A 7,601-nucleotide genomic window follows, 5' to 3' on the forward strand; every position below is an offset into this window, starting at 1 on the left:
TTTGTCATGGTGCCCCTTTATGAGCTAAACTGCAAATTTCCATATTTAAAATCCTTATTCTTTCCTTAGTGGGACTTTTTAATGTCTAATGAAGGATATTTACATGTCTACAAACACTGAAGATTGCTTATTTTAGTCAACAGACGCATGATTTGGGCTCCGAGGCAACTCTATTCTCTCCCAGTTTGTCTTCAACTCATAAACTCTGGTTGGAGGTCATTAAGCAGCACGTTAGTCTCTGTCATGGTGCTCGTTGCTGCTAAACTCCCACAATGCTCTCTGCTTTCCAACATGAACTGTAGTCTAAGTGACGCCTCCTCTGGTCTCTACAGGAACAACCAGGAACTACAGATGATCTGCATTTACTGACATTGTGTACTTCTGGTCTAAAATTATTAATCAAGTCTAAAAACAGTCCAAAACCAAGTCAAGAATCGGTTTAAAATTGGCCCAGAAGCTAGTCTGAAACTAGCCTTAAAACAGACTGAACAAGACCAAAACCAAGTCCAGAACTGGTCAAAACCAGTTTTAAATCAGCCCAAAAGCTACTTTCAGCTAGCATGCCTGAGCTAGCTTTGGTTGGAGGTCATCAAGCAACATACATTTATGACATCATGGAGAGAATACCGGTTTTCTACGTCTTTTAGAGCTTGAAGAGCTACAAAACATCCCACTGGACATCGTTAGACTGACCCAAAAAACAGAATCTACCTGAGTTTATTGCTTCCTACAGACCAGACGACTGGATGTCAGTGACTGTTTTCAGCTCCTTAGTTTCAATAAATGAACCTAAAATGCACCTGTACACTTTTTCTCCATCAGATTTTTGACCCAGAACCTGCCAACAGGTTTAAAAAGTGAACTTTCTTTTAAAAGATGTCAAAATTACAGCATTTCTCTGCCAGAAACAACCATCAGATTTACATTTGTGATGTACTGTTTGGTCAGGAACCAAATCTGGGCCTAAAATGGTGATATTTATCCCCTTTAAAAATTGCTTGAATCAGATTCTGTAAAAAACAAAAACTGAAGCTGAAGCCATTAATAACTCGGCTGTGACCAACAGACATTTTACTAATATTCAGGAAATATTTGTTTAAAGATTGACGGAAATAAAGAACAAAAATAGTCGAATATCTTCAATATACAATCTATCTATAGTATGTAGAGTCGGTTAAAGACTTTATTCTATTTTATTCTTCTCTCAGTCACAGTTTTTCAGTTGCACTGAGAACGGCAGAATATTTAGATTTTACAGGATCTTTTTAGTGCCAACAGTTTATTAAAGGGGAATATTTGCAGAAATGTCATGATTTAAAGTGCAGACTTGGCTGTTACAAACTGAATCGTACTGAAAAATGCTGCAGTTTTAGAATCTTCAACAACTTTATTCTGGGTGATTTTCTAAATGAGACATAAAGAATAAAATGATTTCAAAATCACAACTTTAAGCACAGATTTTGTTAATTTTCCTGATAGAACTGCGGGTCACACATGACACATTTAAGGACCGTTGGAAAGCTGAACATCTGATGATTTTTTTCTGTTTTTACTGTTTCTGCCTCTGATATCTGGTGTCTTTTTGTTGACTTCTTCTTCCTCTTTTTCTGCTGCAGCTGATGAATAGTAGCTCAGACTAAATGATGGCTGCGTATTAAAACGTGACCTTGAATTAATTTCCTTTAATAACTTACAGCTTTTTGCATTAAGATGACTGAAGAAGATTTATGCTTTTTAAACTGTCCCACTAGCGCCAACAGATTCAGGATGAATTACATCCAGAATCTGGTCATGATTAACAGAAGGGAGACGGTTTTATTTCAGAGCAGCTTCTGAGGAGAAGATTCTGCCAAAAACGCCAAAAAAATGAAGCTATCAAACCAATTTCACTAAAATTACCTCGACCTAAGTTTTTTTTTTAATCAGCTGATGCAAACTAAATACTGATAAAACATTTTTATGGTCTAATAATTCGGTTTACTTCAGTAGTTTTCTGTGTTCATGTTGTAGCTTTTAGGAAATAAATTCAACAACAAAATTCAACAATGCATCTTTTCATGTCATTTTTGAATCTTTTTCATGTCATTTTTGCATTTTTCATGTCATTTTTGCATCTTTTTATGTAATTTTTGCATCTTTTAGAGTCATTTTTGCATTTTTATGTCATTTTTGCATCTTTTTATGTAATTTTTACATCTTTTAGAGTCATTTCTGTATCTTTTCATGTCATTTATGCATTTTTTGGGTCATTTTTGCAACTTTTAGTTCAATTTTGCATCATTTAGTATATTTTTTCTATCTTTTCATGTTATTTTTTGTCTCTTTCAGTGTTATTTTTGCATCTTTTAGTGTCATTTTTGATTATTTCTGTTACTTTTGCAACTTTTAGTGTCATTTTTGTATCTTTTAGTGTCATTTTTGCAACTTTTAATGTTATTTTTGCATCTTTTAGTGTAATTTTGCATCTTTTAGTATAATGTTTGTGTGTTTTAGTAGCATTTTTGCATCTTTTTTAGTCCTTTAGTGTCATTTTTGCACATTTTTGTGTGTTTTCATGCTATTTTTTGCATCTTTGTGTCGTTTTAACTGTATCCTATGACATTTCTTCATTCTCTCGTCTTCCTCATGTTGTTCCGTTGTCTTAGAGCTGCAGGACTGTAAATTGCAAATGAACCAACAGTGAGTTAAACGGAGACAGGAGTGAGCAGAGAAACCTCTTGGACGGTTGCAGCTACAGATCCAGTGAGGTGTTATTACAGCTGCCACGATGCTGAAGATCTCGTAAGAAAAAAGCCTCCTGACGGTTTCATTCACAGTGAAAACATCACGGCGTGAACCGACGATACTCTGGAGCAGAGCGTGGAACGTGTGATCATTTCTAATTAGACGGAGAGACCTGCGTCCCCCTGAACCTGAGAGCTTTAATGAAAGAGCAGACATACATCACCTGAGTGCAGCCAGGACCTGCTTCAGTCAATATGATTTAATAATCATCGCCACATATTCCGGCTGCACACAGCAAATCAATGTCTCCGCTGCAGCGACGGGGCTTTTTAACGGGCCGGCCGGATTAAAAACCCCAGCGTTAATTAAGGAGATTGTTTCCTCAATGCAGTGGAGGGATAAAGGCTGTGTAAACAGTAGCCTGGGGGGCGTAGCCATGCTAATGCTGCTAACAGCGCTAACGCCGCTAACAAACACACTCCCTGCTGAAACCATTCGTCTCAATTCTGCAGCATTTTCTCCTCACAGAATCTAATCCAACATGTAAATATCCCCCATAAAACATAGAAAAAATGTATAAAATGAAGGCAAGAACACGTGTTTTATGGAAAATTACAGCGTTTTAGCGAGCAACAGCCACCATGACAAAGACTGTCATTTTTACATCTTATACTAACATTTTTGCAACTTTTAATGCAACTTCTGCATGTTTTGGTAACATTTTAGCATCTTTAAGTCTCATTTTTACATCTTTTAGTGTCATTTTTCATCTTTTAGTGTAATTTTTGCATCTTTTCGTGTAATCGTTGCATCTTTATGTGCTATTCTTGTCTCTCTGTGTAATTTCTGCATCTTTCACTGTCATTTTTGCAAGTTTTTGTCATTTTTGCATCTTTGTAATTTTTGAATCTTCTAGTGTCATTTTTGAATCTTTTAGTCTAATTTTTACATCTTTTCATGTAATTTTTGCATCTTTTAGTGTCATTTTGCACCTTTTCGAGCAATTTTTGTGTCTTTATGTGCTATTCTTGTCTCTTTGTGTATTTTTTTGTGTAATTTTTGCATCTTTCATTGTCATTTTTGGATCTTTTAGTGTCATTTTTGCATTTTTTGTCATTTTTGCATCTTTTCATGTAATTTTTGCATCGTTTTGCGTCTAAATGAGGACTCGTGAGATTCATTAGTAACTGTACATGTAACTATCCCTCATAAAACTCGAAAAATAAAAATCGAAACATTTTAAAATTAGCCTTCACTTTAACTGTCTTTTAAATCTTAAATCTTAAACAAAAACTTCTATTATAAAATGCGGTAAAAAAAAAAAAGGGCAATGCTATATATAATTTATATATATATATATATATATATATATATATATATATATATATATATATATATATATATATATATATATATAAAATTTGTTTTACATTTATTTAACAGCATAATTATGCAATTTGGGTACAGTCTGTCAATGTGCAGATTTCTATACGAAAAATATTAAAATTTTTAATTAGTCTTCAGTTTACTGTCTTTTAATCCTTCTATATGCTATAAATTAAAAAAATAAATTACACAATTTTGATGTATTTTAATTTAAATAAACCTTCTCTTTACTGTCTTTTAATATGCTGTAAAAGTTAATAAAATATGTAAAAATATATTTTTAAAAATGTAATTAAACAGCTTAACTATATATTAATTCAAATTAACCTTCTTTTCACTTTTAACCCTTCTAAAATATATGATGCAACTTTGATGTATTTTAATTTCAATAAATCCTGACTTTACTGTCTTTTAACCCTTTTATACGCTATAACAAAATTTAAAAATTCAAAAACATATTGAAAAAATTCAATTACACAATTTTAGTGTATTTTAATTTAACTATACCGCCTCTTTATTGTCTTTTAACCCTTTTATAGCTCAAAAAATTTAAAATAAATTAATTACACACTTTTTACATATTTTAATTCAAATTAATGTTCACTTTACTGTCTTTTAACCCTTCTGTGCGCTATGAAGATATTTTTAAAATGTAAAAAATGAATTGCAGCATTTTAACGTGTTTTTCTTTCTAAAATCTGCCTCATGGTTCTGTTTCACAGGATTCGCTTTCTGCAGTCAAAGATCCACATGAAGCTGAATAAATTATTTCACTCAACAACAAACTCAAGGACAGAAAAGGAAGATTCTTTTTCTAACGTCATCTTCTATCGCCGCCTCTCAAACAGACGTGTTTGTGTTCATGTGAACAGAAAGACTGTTTGTGTCACGCCTGCATCATATGACCTTCTAGCTGCTGTGTCAGCGTGTTCATGTGTGTGTGTTCATGTGTGTGTGTTCATGTGTGTGTGTTCATGTGTGTGTGTTCATGTGTGTGTGTTCATGTGTGTGTGTTCATGTGTTGCTGTGTCGCTGTGTGTGTTCATGTGTGTGTCGCTGTGTGTGTCGCTGTGTGTTGCTGTGTGTGTTGCTGTGTGTGTCGCTGTGTGTCGCTGTGTGTCGCTGTGTGTGTTGCTGTGTGTGTTGCTGTGTGTGTTGCTGTGTGTGTCGCTGTGTGTGTCGCTGTGTGTGTCGCTGTGTGTGTCGCTGTGTGTCGCTGTGTGTGTTGCTGTGTGTCGCTGTGTGTGTCGCTGTGTGTCGCTGTGTGTGTCGCTGTGTGTCGCTGTGTGTCGCTGTGTGTGTTGCTGTGTGTTGCTGTGTGTTGCTGTGTGTGTTCATGTGTGTGTGTTCATGTGTGTGTGTTCATGTGTTGCTGTGTTGCTGTGTGTGTCGCTGTGTGTGTTGCTGTGTGTTGCTGTGTTGCTGTGTGTGTCGCTGTGTGTGTTGCTGTGTGTTGCTGTGTGTGTCGCTGTGTGTTGCTGTGTGTGTCGCTGTGTGTGTCGCTGTGTGTGTTGCTGTGTGTGTCGCTGTGTGTTGCTGTGTGTGTCGCTGTGTGTGTTGCTGTGTGTGTTGCTGTGTGTGTCGCTGTGTGTGTCGCTGTGTGTGTTGCTGTGTGTGTCGCTGTGTGTCGCTGTGTGTGTCGCTGTGTGTTGCTGTGTGTGTCACTGTGTGTGTCGCTGTGTGTTGCTGTGTGTGTTGCTGTGTGTCGCTGTGTGTTGCTGTGTGTGTTGCTGTGTGTGTCGCTGTGTGTGTCGCTGTGTGTTGCTGTGTGTGTCACTGTGTGTGTCGCTGTGTGTTGCTGTGTGTGTTGCTGTGTGTCGCTGTGTGTCGCTGTGTGTGTTGCTGTGTGTGTCGCTGTGTGTGTCGCTGTGTGTTGCTGTGTGTGTTGCTGTGTGTGTTGCTGTGTGTGTCGCTGTGTGTTGCTGTGTGTGTTGCTGTGTGTGTCGCTGTGTGTTGCTGTGTGTGTTGCTGTGTGTGTCGCTGTGTGTGTCGCTGTGTGTTGCTGTGTGTGTTGCTGTGTGTGTCGCTGTGTGTGTTGCTGTGTGTGTCGCTGTGTCGCTGTGTGTGTCGCTGTGTGTGTTGCTGTGTGTTGCTGTGTGTGTCGCTGTGTGTGTCGCTGTGTGTGTTGCTGTGTGTTGCTGTGTGTGTCGCTGTGTGTGTTGCTGTGTGTGTTGCTGTGTGTGTTGCTGTGTGTCGCTGTGTGTGTCGCTGTGTGTCGCTGTGTGTGTCGCTGTGTGTCGCTGTGTGTGTCGCTGTGTGTGTCGCTGTGTGTGTCGCTGTGTGTGTCGCTGTGTGTTGCTGTGTGTGTCGCTGTGTGTTGCTGTGTGTGTCGCTGTGTGTGTTGCTGTGTGTGTCGCTGTGTGTGTCGCTGTGTGTGTTGCTGTGTGTCGCTGTGTGTCGCTGTGTGTGTTGCTGTGTGTTGCTGTGTTGCTGTGTGTGTTGCTGTGTGTGTCGCTGTGTGTGTAGCTGTGTGTGTCTCTGTGTGTGTAGCTGTGTGTGTCTCTGTGTGTGTAGCTGTGTGTGTCTCTGTGTGTGTAGCTGTGTGTGTCTCTGTGTGTGTAGCTGTGTGTGCGTCATGTGGTCACATGTCCAGGACAACAGTGACCCTGTCAACAGATGACCGACCTTCATCATCATCATCAGCTGGTTCTATTGAATTTGTGTCCTGAATCCATCGTCAGCCGTTTCTCTGGATCATGGATGTTAGAAAATACATGAAACCGCCTCTAAACACGGAGGAAGTTCGCTGTTTTTATTTTACTGTGGATCATGGATGTTAGATAAAACTGTTTAATGAAACCGCCTCTAAACACGGAGGAAGTTCGCTGTTTTTATTTGACTGTGGAAACTGAGAAGGTCCTGCAGGGTCTGAAGAGTTTATCTTCCAGAACTGAAGCAGGTTGATGTTTTACAGAAATATCAGCAGCTGCTTTTTATGGTTTTCCCTCATCTACAGGATGTCTCTAAGGTCTGGACACAGGAAATCTCATGAACTATTATGTTTTTGTCCCCACAGATTAAATATGTTTTTGTGGGAAGAAGGAAGAGTTGAACTGCTTCTTCTCAGTGGAGTGAAGGATGGACATATGCAGAGACAGAAGATGAATCTAATGTCATTCAACCAGGATTCCACTTGGATTTTCCACGGTGGTGAAGGTGGTTAAAACTTTAAAGCAACATCCAGTGTCACAGAAAACCCCCCGTTCTAGACGACCAAATGGATCAGTCCAAACTAAAGGATTGGTCATAGATGAAATTCATACTAACACCAAAAAAATCACCTCCCTATCTAGCTATGGATGGATGGATGGATGAATGGATGGATGAATGGATGAATGGATGAATGGATGGATGGATGGATGGATGTATGAATGGATGAATGGATAGATGAATGGATGGATGGATGGATGGATTAATGGATGGATGGATGATGAATGGATGGATGGATGGATGGATGGATGAATGGATGGATGGATGGATGGATGAATGGA

Source organism: Amphiprion ocellaris, chromosome 8 (genome assembly GCF_022539595.1).
Source record: "Amphiprion ocellaris isolate individual 3 ecotype Okinawa chromosome 8, ASM2253959v1, whole genome shotgun sequence".
In the NCBI taxonomy this organism is placed as follows: Eukaryota; Metazoa; Chordata; class Actinopteri; family Pomacentridae; genus Amphiprion; species Amphiprion ocellaris.